The sequence below is a fragment of the Lissotriton vulgaris genome, chromosome 11 (assembly GCF_964263255.1).
Source record: "Lissotriton vulgaris chromosome 11, aLisVul1.2, whole genome shotgun sequence".
NCBI classification, from domain to species: domain Eukaryota; kingdom Metazoa; phylum Chordata; class Amphibia; order Caudata; family Salamandridae; genus Lissotriton; species Lissotriton vulgaris.
Window position 1 is genome coordinate 364124709 of NC_141699.1, and position 15514 is coordinate 364140222.

At 46.3% G+C, this 15514-nt stretch overlaps 1 protein-coding gene and 1 pseudogene across 1 annotated transcript in view; one reads left to right on the plus strand and one right to left on the minus strand.

Annotated features, from left to right (window-relative positions):
* LOC147679783 (myoferlin-like) overlaps nucleotides 1-15514 on the plus strand; it is a 1922797-nt gene that overhangs the window by 1189631 nt on the left and 717652 nt on the right. The window lies entirely within an intron of this gene.
* Nucleotides 13081-13732, minus strand: LOC147679785 (anti-apoptotic protein NR13 pseudogene; annotated as a pseudogene).

The following is a 15514-nucleotide window of genomic DNA, read 5'->3' on the forward strand; positions in this document are numbered from 1 at the left end:
CCACTATATTAAATATGTGCCTGCTCTTTTAACCTAGGTGTTGGTCCTACTTCAGATAGGTGATAGCTTGAGTCCCCTGATGATCCCCATTAATGCTCAACCCATCCCAGATATCTGGCGGTGCCTCCATAGATCAGTTCTGGTTTCTAGTTACGCAGCCTGGGTTGTTGTCATCATGGTGCTTGAGGAAGACGCAACACCATTCTCTTCTAGGGGATACTCATCAATAGTCATAAGCACTGAGTAGTCCAGCCCAAGTCCAGGGGATCCCGGAGCAATAACAAAATATATGCCTATACATGTGTACATATATGAATATATATATTACTCATATAATTCAGAAATATACATATGTAAAATAATATGCAGCCTAAATCATAATACTAGCCTCAAATATGCCAACCTGCAATTGACATTTTTTCATTTGAAATACTTAAAACCATTTAAAATAACATTTTCATGACACAGAGAAAATGCCTTTAGAACATTGGAACATAACCTTTATTTTCAAAGGAAAAGGCAAGGTAATAGGCAAATTACAGCTAGGGACCTCCGTTCTGCTTCAGCTAGATTGGTTAAGGTAGCCAGCTTTAGGAAAGTCAGAAGCGGGGGCAGAACTTTTACGTTGCTGCGACCAGACTTTGGAACGGACTTCCTTTGGAATTAAGACAGATCAGTGATCTTTTGCCTTTTAGAAGAAAGTTAAAAACTTTGCTTTTTCCTAAAGCTTAGCTGTTATACTGTTCTGTATTAGTTGCCCCTGCCTCTCTGTTTTTCTGCCATGAACACCGAGTTTCTCAGCGCAAGGATGCCGTTAGGTGATAGTGCGCTTTATAAATGAAATAAATAATAAAATAAATAAATTAAATAAAATTAGTCTAGAAGGCTGCATGCAGAACACTGAGAAAAACCTGGTGCCATGCCTTTAAGACCTCCAGGCTCCCATCATGACCCAAAGGTGACAGTTAGGTCAGTTCTTTTTTCCGGCTCCTTCTTTGAGAATCCTGGAGCATCGCGCTCATCAGGTAATTTTATGTTTGTCACTAATTGGTCATTTCTAGTGAATTTTCTTGACTTCACTCGACGTTTGAAGTACTCGGTCAGTATCATGTGCCTACCATCTTCTCACAGACCTGATGAGTGCTACTACTGTCAGCAGCTTTCCAAAAGAACATTTCAGGAAAGGGAGAAAATCAAGCTGCATGCCATACAGGAGAGAGCAAAGGAGTCAGCAAGTGGCCTTGAAGGACATCCCTCTAAAGAGCCCTCATCTCAAAAAAGGCCATAGCACAATGAAAGGGGGGAAAATGAAGGCACCAGTCAAATTCGGCGCTGAGGGACAGACCGACTTTGAAGATACCCTTGTGGTCACCCTTAGCGTCAAAGTCGACGTCGAGTCCTCCTTCGCCGTCGAGTGTAAATCCAGGTCGAAGTCAACACCACCTCGTAGATGGTCCAGATCCGGCTCGCCTATGACGGCGGGAGTCAGACGCTCGACATTGAAATATCATCGTCAACAGGAAAGATCGCTTCAAGGATATTGTTGCCGATGTTGAGAACACCACCGACTTTGAGAGCACCTCAGACAGCGATGTCAAATCCGACGCCGAATAACTCGACGCAGGTAAGGCTGGCTCAAAGTCGATCGAGGGTGTCATCACCGACAGTAGGGCAAAACAAATCACCGCCGCCGAAATGATCGTCAAGGAGAAGGTTGACGTCGATGAGAAGGTCATCTTCGTTGAGGTCCCCGGGGAGGAGATCGCCGTCCAGGTCGACGTTGAGGAAGTCCATGTCGAGGAGGTGGACGTCGAGGCCTACATCCATCCACAGGTCTTCTCCTGCCAAGAGGCTGAGGTCAGATCGGTCTCCAGCACAGACATCGAGAGGACTGTCAATGTCAAGGGAAGTCCAAGTGCTGACATCCAGAAGCGCTTCATCTTCCCCTAAACTCCGGATCGTACGATCACTCCAGAAACCTTTCCAGCTCCAGAACGTCCTACTAACATCTGTCGGAGATGGATGGGAAATATAAAAGACTAGAGGATAAGGAAGATCAATTTAGCAGGACAGTCTTTTTCCTAGCCTCATTTTCCTTCTCAGTCTCCTTATCATTCTCCAGACAGACAAGAGAGACGTGCAACAGCCATGAGGTCATCAGTCTCATGAAGACACAGATCAAGGTCTCTTAGGAGTCGGTCTACAAGATCTCGACGCCGTTCTCCTAGAGAATGAAGGCTCAGGTTTCCTTTGTGGTCTTCGGACTCCAGCCCCTCGAAGACTGACTACTCAGCGACTCTCTCATCTACTCCACCGACTAGGGTATCACCAGTATATGATATTGTGACTTTTAATGAGGTCTTGTGTATAGGGGCTACAAAGCTCAACATCTAAATCCCTTCTTCAGCACCTTCGACATCTGTGATTTTTCGAGACGCTACATCACAGGTCCTCCTCTAGACCTCTACTCCCTCTGGTACGTTGATTGTTAGACCCGGCTCTCCACACCTTTCTAACTCTGGATTCAGTGAGAGCAGCACCATCACGGATAAAAAAGAAATATAGGGCAGTTAAACAGGATCCGTTATTTCTTAGGTCTGATCCACCCCCTGACTCTGTCATTGTGTCAGTGGCTACAGAGATTCACACTGGATCATCATCTTCTGCCGTTCCCCTGGATAAAGATAGATGTGCAACACGTTTGCAGCCTACATGAAAGTGGCCAGCGCGTCAGTGTTGTTGCGCCGATATGACAGCTCTCTTTGGATCTCTCTATCACGATTTGCAGAGAAGTTACCTAAGGAAGACAGACGGATTTTCAAGAAATCCTACATGAAGGGAGTCTTGTGGCTAATCAAGTCATAAGCGGGGCAGCAGATGCCTCAGACCTTTCTGCTCATGGTTATTCTTATGGAATCTGCGCTCTTCGATCCTCTTGCTTAAGACTTATGGGTTTGACACCAGAGGTAAACAAAAGAGGAGTACCACAGAGACTGCTTAGATAAAGCGGTCTGAGTGGGATGACTGAAAAAAGAAGAGAGTCCTTCCTTTATTAATAAACCCCTCACTCATCGACCTGGTCGATGACATGCTTCATCATCGGGGTCCACCCTGATAGCCATCAGGGTGTGCTGCGACACCTGGACTACAGTGGAGCTGGTATTTATGTGTGTGAGGTGAGCAAAAAATGTTAAAAATTGTCCTGATATACTTGTGTGAAAAATTTATTAGCAAGTTACTGGACAATATTAAAATTAAGTGTGTGGATACAATAAGGTATATTATGACCGTGTGTATCACTTATGTGTGAGGTCTACATGTTTCAACCCGTTGGATGGAAGATACCGGGTTTTCGTCAGGACCGGAGGAAAATGGGTGGTCAGGGGACACTAACGTCCTGCCAATCCCTAGATTACTGTACACTACTGACAAAATCTGTCAAAGTGAAAAATAAGAAGCTCATAAACAAAATAGTCGAGCTAAAAGCAAAAAAGACCTTGAGGGAGAAAGAGGCAAAAAGTTACGAGTATAGTTAATACAAACCTGTTACGAAGTGCCATGCTGGTTCTCACGTGTCTGCTTATATATTGTGCATCCCATTCAGAGCTTATTGTGATCGATAGTGTCTGTCTATCACTAGAGCTGGCACACTCTATCAATTGTGTTGTGCTCAGTGATCACTAGGTTGTTATTCCAACAATCGAACGCACTCAGCACTTCCTTGTGCGTGACTTGACTGCTCACAGTTCCATTAACGTGAGATAACAACGACGTGAAATATTTATATACATTCTGAACTCTAACTCGAGCTGACACACTCTATCAATTGTGGTGTGCCCAGTGGTCAATAGGTCGTTACTTTAACAGTCGGAAGCACTCAGCACTTCCATGTGCATAACTCGACTGCTCACAGTATCAATTAATGTGAGTTAATAACGACGCGCAATTTTTTTCCCATCATACAGACATTCACACTACGCATACATACATCACACATACATAGACCATAGAAGGAATCAGGGCTTACTCCTATTTCGGGTCTTTTAGGCTTCACGGGGTGGAGGGAAGGTATTAGTCTCACAATGCCATATTCTGCGGAAATGAGAGGAGACTACCACCACCAGGTCGTCCTATTGTTTCAGGCATCGGGTCACTATTGGAACCGTTGTCAAGATTTTGTGATTTCTTTCTCAAGACCATTGTGCAAACAACATCTACCTATCTATAGGACACTAAAAGTCTCTTGAGTCTTCTACAGGAAATCACCGTGGATGACAACACCGTCTTACTAAGCTTTGATATAGAGAGTCTATATACAAGCATACCACAAGATGACACGTTAAAGGTATTGGAGAATACCCTAGGAAATATGGACTGGACATTCAACACACCCAGAGCCTTTATCATCGAATGTGCTAAACTAGCACTCAAACGTAACTATTTTGAATTTGAAGGGGCTCTATTCCTCCAAACGGGGAGCACATCTATGGGCAGTGTTTTTGCCCCTAGTGTGGCGGGTCTTTAAGTCTATGACTTCGAACTTAAGTTCATTTTGAGCAATCTCAACTCCTTCAAAGACAATCTTAAATTCTGGAAACGCTATATTGATGATGTCCTTGCCATCTGGCAAGGACCGATAGATCAACTAATTGAATTCACGACCTGGATCAATACGTGCGACCAGAACCTAAAATTCACCCACTGTTTCAGTGAGAAGGAAATTGTGTTTCTTGATGTGGTGATCACAAAGGAGAATGATCATCTGGAGACCAGAACATACTGTAAGCCTACTGCTAAAAACAACCTCCTCAAGTTCGAAAGTTTTCATCCCCGCCCACTCAAAGAGAATCTTCCGTATGGACAATTTTTAAGACTGAGGCGCAATTGCAGCAAACTAACGGAGTATAAAAAACAAGCCTCTGATTTAACTGAGAAACTCCAAGTTCGTGGGTATCCTGCAAAAATCATAAACACAAGCCAGAAACGAGCCAGGAACCAACCGAGAGAAGCTCTTCTAGAGAAAAAACCAGCTACAGAAAACAAGATACCTCTTACCTGTGTGACCACTTTTAACGTTGTCTCTAATCAAGTGTCTAAAAGCATTAGAAAACATTGGTCTATTCTCTGCACTGGCAATCTCTGTTGGGAAAAGCCCCTTTTTTCTTACAAGAAACCAGCCAGCCTAAAAGACACATTGGTCAACACCAGACCTAAGCCAAAAGAGCGTGTTGACAATCAATCACTTACAAAGGCTTAAGGTCTACCTGATGTTACAGGACATTTTCGCTGTGGCAACTGCAGCGTATGTGATTTAACAAATAACACCAAAACTTTGAATATCGAGACTGATAAAGTATGGAGACAGCAATCCCACACGAACTGCAATAGCTGCAACGTGATTTATTTGATCGAATGTACATGTAACAAACGCTACATAGGGATGACAACGAGAAAAGTAAAACAAAGAATTTGCGAGCATCGCAGCACCATTCGCTGCAAGAAAAACGCAACAAAACTGACAGATCACTTCCTTGAATCTAATCACACGCCAAATGATATGAGATGGACAGTGATCGAACAAATCACTGCTGGACCTAACATTCAGAAACGACTATACGAGAAAGAACAGAGATGGATATACAGATTATCCACACATGCTACAGGATTAAACGATAATATTCCTTGGGCCAACATTATTTGAACTTATGCCCCAGTTAACATGAACCTTTTCTTTCCCCAACTTAATCATTGTCAAATCGAATTTTGATTACTGAATGAAACTGCAGATGGCCGTAACAGATTCACGCCTTTGCATGACGTTGTCTCTTCACCTTCCTCATAAGTTGATTGTTTGTAATCCTACAAGAGACTGCAGAGTTCCTTCTTTTCCCAATCCTAGTTTGAATGCTGTTCTTAAGATCACCGTTGCATAGCAACAGTAGCAACAACAGTCCCTAGCATATTCCCTTCTCCATTTCCACTAATGCAACGCTAGTGCGTCATCACGTAATTGCGTAACCCCGCCCACCCCGGAAGCAACTCTGGCGCTATATTCCTGCCGGCTGCTTCAGAACGCGAGCGGGGAGGCACGGAGAGGCGAGTAGGTACATTGAAACCTAACCTCAACATAACTGTAAGTAAAATTACCGCTCGTGTTCTGATCCAGGACCATTTTCCGGTCACTGACTCGTGAGCATGCCCCCTGACAAATGTCTCCTCTCATTTCCACAGAATATGGCATTGTGAGACTAATACCTTCCCTCCACTCCGTGAAGCCTAAAAGACCCGAAATAGGAGTAAGCCCTGGTTCCTTCTATGGTCTATGTATGTGGGATGTATGTATGCGTAGTGTGAATGTCTGTATGATGGGAAAAAAATTGCGCGTCGTTATTAACTCACATTAATTGATACTGTGAGCAGTCGAGTTATGCACATGGAAGTGCTGAGTGCTTCCGACTGTTGAAGTAACGACCTATTGACCACTGGGCACACCACAATTGATAGAGTGTGTCAGCTCGAGTTAGAGTTCAGAATGTATATAAATATTTCACGTCGTTGTTATCTCACGTTAATGGAACTGTGAGCAGTCAAGTCACGCACAAGGAAGTGCTGAGTGCGTTCGATTGTTGGAATAACGACCTAGTGATCACTGAGCACAACACAATTGATAGAGTGTGCCAGCTCTAGTGATAGACAGACACTATCGATCACAATAAGCTCTGAATGGGATGCACAATATATAAGCAGACACGTGAGAACCAGCATGGCACTTCGTAACAGGCTTGTATTAACTATACTCTTAACTTTTTGCCTCTTTCTCCCTCCAGGTCTTTTTTGCTTTTAGCTCGACTATTTTGTTTATGAGCTTCTTATTTTTCACTTTGACAGATTTTGTCAGTAGTGTACAGAAATCTAGGGATTGGCAGGACGTTAGTGTGCCCTGACCACCCATTTTCCTCCGGTCCTGACGAAAACCCGGTATCTTCCATCCAACGGGTTGAAACATGTAGACCTCACACATAAGTGATACACACGGTCATAATATACCTTATTGTATCCACACACTTAATTTTAATATTGTCCAGTAACTTGCTAATAAATTTTTCACACAAGTATACCAGGACAATTTTTAACATTTTTTGTTCACCTCACACACACAAATACCAGCTCCACTGTAGTCCAGGTGTCGCAGCACACCCTGATGGCATTCGGCTATCAGGGTGGACCCCGATGATGAAGCATGTCTCCGACCAGGTCGGTGAGTGAGGGGTTTATTGATAAAGGAAGGGCTCTCTTCTTTTTTCAGTCATCCCACTCAGACCGCTTTATCTAAGCAGTCTCTGTTGGTACTCCTCTTTCGTTTGTTTAATACTGATACCCAGGGGACTAGGAGTACTCTCCGTTCACCTTTGTGAATCTAATCCCTCACTCTCTCTTTTGTTTAATTGTTTGACACCAGAGGCCCAGCACAGGATTCTCAACCTTCCCTTCAATGGAACCTCACTCTTTGGCTCTCATGCTGACGATGAGATGTCTCAAATGAAAACCGAACTGGACACCGTGGAGGCTGTGGGTTTAGAGAAAAGAAACTGCTACAGACCGTATGATCATCGCCAATACCAGCTGAGGGTTCAAACCCCTCACTGGTCATCACTGCAACACCAAGCGAGATCTCACTACAACCAGCGTCAACCTGGAACAGGAGGCTCAAGACAAGCAACCCCTGCAGCTAAACAACAGGCTAAGCAGTGAGTCCTTGCTTTCCCCAACTCAGTTACCCACTCCGGTGGGGGGAAATATACGTTTTCACGTGGACAAGTGGATCAAAATAATGCAGGACATATGGGTGCTCAATATTGTGAGGAGAGTAGATGTGTTCCATAGATCTTCAGGATGCCTATTTTCACATCCCGATCTTTCTGAAGCATCTGAAGTTTCTGAGATTCAGAATACAATCAGACTACTTCCAGTTCAAGGTCATGCATTTTGGGCTACAGTCGGCTCCTCGCACCTTCTCAAAATGCATGGCGGTGGTAGCGGCCTTTTTGAGAAAAAAGATCTTCGTCTACCCTTACCTAGACGATTGGTTGCTCAAAAGTGCCTCTCCCATCCTGCTGCAGGAACATCTAAGATGCTGCATTTACCTTTTAAACCAGTTAGGCCTGTGCATCAACTTCAAGAAATACATCCTCAATCTACCGCAGAGGATACACTACTTGGGCGCAACTCTGGAAGCAGCAAGCGCAAAGGAGTTTCCTTCGGAGGAGAGACTATCATCAATAAGCCACAAGAGTCAAACTCTACTGAAAACACCTCAACCCACAGCCAGGCAGGTATCATCTCTGCTGGGCTCTATGGCCTCATGCATATTTATTGTTCCGAATGCCAGGCCAGGCTACAGATGAGACCCTTACAGCAAGCCTTGGAGGACCAATGGTCTCGGGTCTCCAACTGCTGGGATGATTCTATAACCCTACCTCACTCAGTCCAAATCTCCATAAGATAGTGGATGCGACAATCTCATCTTCTGAAAGGAGTTCCTTTCCACCAGGAACTTTCCAAGCAAACTCTCGTCACAGACGTGTCCCTTCAGTGTTGGTGCAGTCATTTGGGATCCCTTCAGGTCCAAGGGATGTGGTCAGAAAAGGAAAAGTTTTACCACATCAGCATGTTAGAACTCAGAGCAGTGTATCTGGCGCTCAAGGCGTTCTTTCCCTCCATCGAGTCAAATTCCCTGCCAGTTCAGACGGACAATACAACAACGATGTATTACCTGAACAAGCAAGGAGAGACCAGTTCCAGACCTCTGTCTCTGGAAGCTCAAGCGATCTGGAAGTGGCTTCTCGCAAGAAGCATGTTGATATCTGCAGTTCACCTCCCAGGCTCCCTCAATGTACCGGCGGACGACCTAAGTCGAAACTTTGGCGAAGCACACGACTGGTTGCCTAAAGACGAGATAACTCAAGACATCTTTTGTAGAAGGGGCGCACCAGACATAGATTTATTTGCGGACGTAGGAACAGCAAAATGCCGCGCCTTTGCATCCAGATACCCCCAACCAGGCTCCAGGTGGAATGCACTGTTGATCGACTGTTCATGGAAATTACTCTACGCCTTTCCACCAGTCCCTCTAATACTGCTGGTGATCAACAAACTTTACAAGTCCAGGACAGAGATGATCCTGATTGCACCAGAGTGGCCTCGTCAGTGGTGTAAACCGGACCTGCTACATCTGTCCAAGGTAAAACCAAAGGGGATGATGGACGGAGTGTTGAACATTGCAAGCGCTCACCCCCAGTCAACTGATCTGGGTTTAATCCACCAACATTCTTTAGCTTACTCCGCCACCCCACTTCAGACATGGCCATATGCAAATCAGTCTGACCCTGTGCCTCATGGGAAAAGTCCAGCCCGAACTGCCAAGCCATGTCTTCCCCGGACTGGAAACAAGCATCTTGGGACCTCTTTCTGGCTAATCAGCCGTCATCAGCCAGGCTAGCTTGAATCCAGTGGCAAAGTGAGCAAGGGACCCACGTCTGGGCATACCATGGCAACTTAGGGCGAACAAAGCAAAACCAAAGGTGGTGATCAACAAACTTTACAAGTCCAGGACAGAGATGATCCTGATTGCACCAGAGTGGCCTCGTCAGTTTTTATTTTTTTTATTTTGCAGAGTTTTATATAGCACAAACTTGACCCGAATCGGGTATCAGAGTCAGTGGTGGTAAACCGGACCTGCTACATCTGTCCAAGGTAAAACCAAAGCGGATGATGGACAGAGTGTTGAACATTGCAAGCTGTCACCCCCAGTCAACTGATCAGGGTTTATTCCATCATCAATCTTTAGCTCACTCCCCCACCCCTGTTCAGACATGGCCATATTCAAATCAGTCTGACCCTGTGTCTCTTGGGAACAGTCTAGCCCGAACTGCCAAGCCATGTCTTCCCTGGACCGGAAACAAGCATCCTGGTGCCACACAGAAGATTGCCATGCTACCGGATCTACTGACCAAGTCAGGTTTTTTCTTCCAACCTACCATCACTGAGATTGACAGCATGGCTCCTGAGTTCCTCCAAGATGGGCACTTCTGTCTCTTGCAAGACTGTATGCAGATCTTAAAGGAAGCGAGGAGGCCTTCGACGAGAAAGTAATATTCTTTCAAATGGAAGCCTTTTTATCTGTGGTGTACGGCTAATGGTCATGATCCTATCAGGGACCAAGAACAGCTTATTTTACCTTATCTATTGTACTTAGCGAAAGCAGGCTTATGGTTCTCTTCTATCAGAGTACACCTGGCAGCAATTACAGCGTGTAGAAAGTCTCCCACTCAGGCTTCTTTCTTTCAAATTACAAAGGGCTTTTTTAGCCACCAATTAGGTTACTTTCTCCTGCTTGGGAGCTTAATGTTGTCTTCTCTAAATTAATGGGCCCCCCATTTGAGCCCATTCACAAAGCTTCTCTACAGCACCTCTCATGGAAGACCTCTTTTCTAGTGGCAATTACATGTGCTCACAGGGTGAGTGAGATGCAGGCCTTATGCTCTACAGAGCCTTATCTCGTTTTCCACACTAACAGAGTGGTGCTGAGGACTCACCCGAGTTTCCTTCTTAAGGTGATCTCTGAGTTTCTTAGTAATCAGTCAATCACTCTTCCCACATTTTTTCCTAATCCTACCACACTTCCTGAGAGATCGTTACATTCTCTGGATTTAAAAAGAGCGTTGGGTAGAACAAAGGGTATAAGAAAGTCGGACCGTCTCTTTCTTAACTATGGTCCATTACACACTGGTTTCCCCTCTTCTAAAAGGTCCATCGCTCGATGGATAATGTCTTGCATCACTTTATCCTATCAGCTAGCACACAAACAGCTTCCTGGCAAGCAGAGGGTTCACTCTACGAAAGGCAAAGCTGATACTACAGCTATGCTTAAAAACATGCCTATGTTTAAAAACATGCCTATCCAAGAGATATGCAAAGCAGTCATGTGGCGCTCAGTTCACACATTTGCACCCCATTACTGTTTAGATTCAGATACTCAGGCGGATGCTCAGTTTGGGCAAACATACTTGAGAAATTTATCGGGATAATACATAAATGAAAACAGATTTTTTTCTTTGGTATGCAGGTATTCGTCCGCAGGGTTTAGGGATGGGCTTGCTACTCTATTCAGTGCTTATGACTATTGAAGATTATCCCCTGGAAGAGAAGGATAAGTTACTGACCAGTAATCCTAGTTCTCGTCCAGGAGTATACTCATCAAAGTCGTAAGCAACCTTCCCTCCTCCCTGGACGTCTATAAGAAGTTACTCATGATATGAATATAATGTTATACTCCATCAAAAAGACCTGACCTAACTGTCATCTGTGAGGCATGATGGGAGCCTGGAGGTCCTAAAGGCACAACAACAGTTTTTTTCTGAGTGTTCTGCATGCAGCCTTCTAGGCTAATCTGCCTACTATTACCTTGCCTTTTTCCTTTGAAAATAAAGGCTATGTTCAAAATCAAGTTAAAGGCATTTTCTCTGTCTCATGAAAATGTTATTTTATATGGTTTTAAGTATTTGAAATGAAAAAACGTCCAGGGAGGAGTGAGGGTTGGCATATTAAAGCCTAGTATTACGATTTAGGCTGCATATTTCTGATGTATATATAGGAATTCGAAATTTCACGGAGTCAGTGCCTTTCTTATATTGTGAAGATTGGAGTGTTCCTGATATATATATATATATATATATATATATATATATATATATATATATATATATATATATATATATATATATATATATATATATATATACACAGAACTCCTCCACGCCGCTTCCAATCCAACCGGACCAGCGAGACGTTCACACAGGAGACGGACCACAGGATCAGTTACAGGCTTTCTTTATTTTGGCAAAACCAGCTGGAAAAAGTGCATATATATATATATCTCCTACTGCCGGTCGCCAGTAGGTAGTTATAGTTAGAACCTAGTTTCCATAGGAATAGCACTTTTTGATTTGCTAATAACGTTGGCGTTGTTTGACGAATCTTCGTGAAATTCTCCAAAAAAAGGTCTATCAAGGTCAGCTCCTATCCTGAATGTTTGGGGGTGATTCGTCAAGCGGGGGCTGAGAAAAAAGGGGGGCCCCCAAAAAAGTGTTTTCTCCATGTTAATTTTCATAGGAAACTTTAGCCAACGTTACAGCCGAACTGCTGAACGGAATTACAGTAAATATGGCAAAAAGGTAGCGCTTGGTTCAGAGAGTGACCTTTTTTTTAAATGGTGTGAATCCATTCTGTAGTTGTTGGGAAATTCGAAAAAGTAAAAGTCAAAAGATCAATTTCCCATAGGAAACTTTAGCCAAGGCTACAGCCCGAACTGCTAAACGGAATTACACCAAAATTGGCAAGAAAAGGTCGTTTTTGGTTCAGAAAGCGACCTTTTTAGGTCGAGCCTAGACGAAAGCAAAGCGAAGCTTTGCTGTCTAGGGCGACAACTTATGTAATCACTTTCAGGGGAATGTGGACAGCAGACTGTCACGAGCGTCTCCTGCCTGAGATTCTACCTCGTGAGCGCGCACGCCCAGCCCGGCGCCGTGCACGTCCCCGTCCCCTGCCACAGACACACACATGCACACGCAGGCAAGAAGGGCCACACACACACACAGACACACGAGCGCGCACCCCCCCCGCCCCCGCCGCACACACGCAGGAGCGCACCTACACACACGCACGCACACATACAGAGACACTCCCCCCCGCCGCATACACAGAAGCGCCCCGGCCGCCACATACATACAGAGACACCTCCCCCCCCCTACCCTCCCCCCCGCCGCCGCATACACAGAAGCGCCCCCGGCCGCCGCATACATACAGAGACACCTCCCCCCCCCCGCCGCAGCTCTCCCCCCCACCTGACAACATTTCCCGGGCTCTGCTGGCGGGGCCTACACGAGAGCTCCCGCTCCTCGGGGCTCTTTCCGCAGCACTTCTCTTTGCTCCCGGTGTGACTCCTCGGCTCTGCAGCTCTTCTCCGGGGCCGCGGGACAAAAGCTACTCCTCTGCGCAGGCGGCTCCGGGGCTCTCCGCAGCTCACGGGAGCCCCGGGCCACGGGAAGACTTTTTCTCTCCTTTCTCGGGTGCTCGAGGAGGCGGGACTTCCGGCCGGGCCGCAATGCAATTGGCTGGCCGGCCGGGCGGCTGGGCATTGTAGGCGGGGGTTGAACTCACCGCCAGTCCGACTCCAGCAGCTGCAAGTATTGCGCTGTATGTGGTACAGTTCTGATTCTCCTGATGCGTGTTACTTTTGTTGAAAAAATTGCAGAATCCATCCCATCCACCGTTCTTCTCCAGCCATTCGCGCTTCTCCTGCTCCAGGTAGTGGCTCAGCACCCTCGCCAGTCTGCGGGGGTCTCTGCACAGCCGCTGCTCTTCTTGGCCAGAGATCCAGCGAATGCAATGAGCGCCACCACCCGGCCCCAGCTAAGGCTGCCCTCGTCGCTCAGCTGCTGGGCCACCCGCTGCAGAACGAGGCCCCGCCGGCCTCCAGGACGCAGCAGGAGTCTTGGAAGAAGTCCCGGTGCGGCTCCAGCACCTCGGCAGTTACCCTCAGTAGGGTGCGGTCCTGGGGGCTGACCGGTGGCCGGGAGCTGGAGGGGCCAAGGCTGCAGTGCCGGAGGTAATCCTCCAGCAGCTGGGAAGTCTCCTCGCTCAGAGAATCAGGCATGGCGGCTTCCTGTGACAGCGGTCGCGATTTGGACTACATATCCCAGAATCCCATTGTGAAATAAAACATATGGATGTCATCATGTGACTAAGGGGGGCAGGAACTCCCATTTTAAAACACAAACAGCAAAGAGTGTTTGAAACAACCGTGATCAAGTTAGTGGGGAGCTAACGAAACGCGTTGGTTTTTGTGCTGTGAATATGCTGCATTGGATGTAAGAATAAATTAAGTGTTGTCTCACGTAAAAGCTAAGTGGCTGGAGTGGCGGCTTCATTTGTTTCCCGTGGGATACGGCGTTCTACGGGTTACCCAGTTGTAATATTTAGCGGTTTGGTTCCACCGCAAGAAGCGACGCACCTGCAAGCAGCGCCAAAACGGAGGGAGATCTGAACCAAAAGTTGTTGAGAAAAAAAAAAATATATATATATATATATATATATGTATATATATATATATATATATATATATATATTGATATCTAGGGGCACGGTGGGTTTGCAAACCATCCCCAGCACAAGTTTCATTCTAATTGGCTACCAACACTCCAAACCAGGAAGTGTTGGCAGCCATCTTGTGACTCGGCAGAACCGAGACATAAGAAAATAGTAAAAGAAAGTGAAAAATGAAGAAAAGGGGCAGGGTGCAAACACCCTGACCCCCTAGGCCTGCTCAGGCGGTCCCACAAGAACCCCCCATTTTTTTTCTTCTAGAGTACGAACGCACGCTGGGTGCCCAAATTCGGACTAATTTTTTTACAAAAATGAAGCTGGGGCTCCCCCGCTTCATTTAAATAAACCCCCAAGTGGGCCAGGTCCCGGGGGCAATCATATAATTATACCGCCACCTCCTCTGAGCCATGTAAATTTGGTGCGGGAGGGCACATGGCTCTCCCGCAGCCCGGGGACCACCACCACCCCAATTCACTTTAATCCAGCCTTTCCTCCAGCCCTACACGAAGGCCCATTCGACGCTTGGAGAGAGGGTGGCTGCCTCATGCTTGATCACCTGTTCCACTACCACAACATCCTCACTTTTGATAGTTGCAAAAGGGATTTGCACTTACAACCACAAGAACATTTCCATTACCTTCAACTTAGACACTGGGCACTTACCCCTCACATACACGACAAAGCCACAAGGGAGAAAACGGGCATCGAGAAGTACGTTAGAATGGTGGGCTTCATGAAAGGAGCGATTTCTTTCCTCTATAACTATTTTCTTTCCAACCAACCACGTTAGATGTCTATGTGGGAGGGGATATTGCCGCGTGATATTCACGACAGAGAATGGACGTCACTTTGGTCCGATATATCAAAATTCAATCACTCCCCAGAACTTAGAAAAGCACACTTAAAAACCCTAATGGGGGGGAGGAGCCAAGCCGGCGACCGCGATGGCCGCCTAGTCCCTCGGCTCCGGTTATCATCTCCTCCCGGGACCACATCCTGCATGAAATACTGCAGCAAGACGGAGTGCACGGGGACATGAACGTGTCCGATCGCCGAGGGTGCAATCCCGAGGTTCGTGCCTGCTTGTGGAGGCGAGATACAGTCGATGACGTTCGCGGCCCGCAGCAGCCCTGAGACCAGGGACTCGGCCAGACTGTGAGGCTGATCCCCAAGTGAACAACAGCGGCCGCCGGTGACCTGGAGCGACCGGTCAGCTCCGAAGTGGCAAGCAGCAGCCGATCTTCGGCAGGCTCATACTGGCGGACTGTGAGCACAAGTGAGGAACAAGCCTATCGCTGTGCCCCTGTGTAGAAGGATATTGCGGAAGGATTTTCGCTTGTCCTCCGCCGAG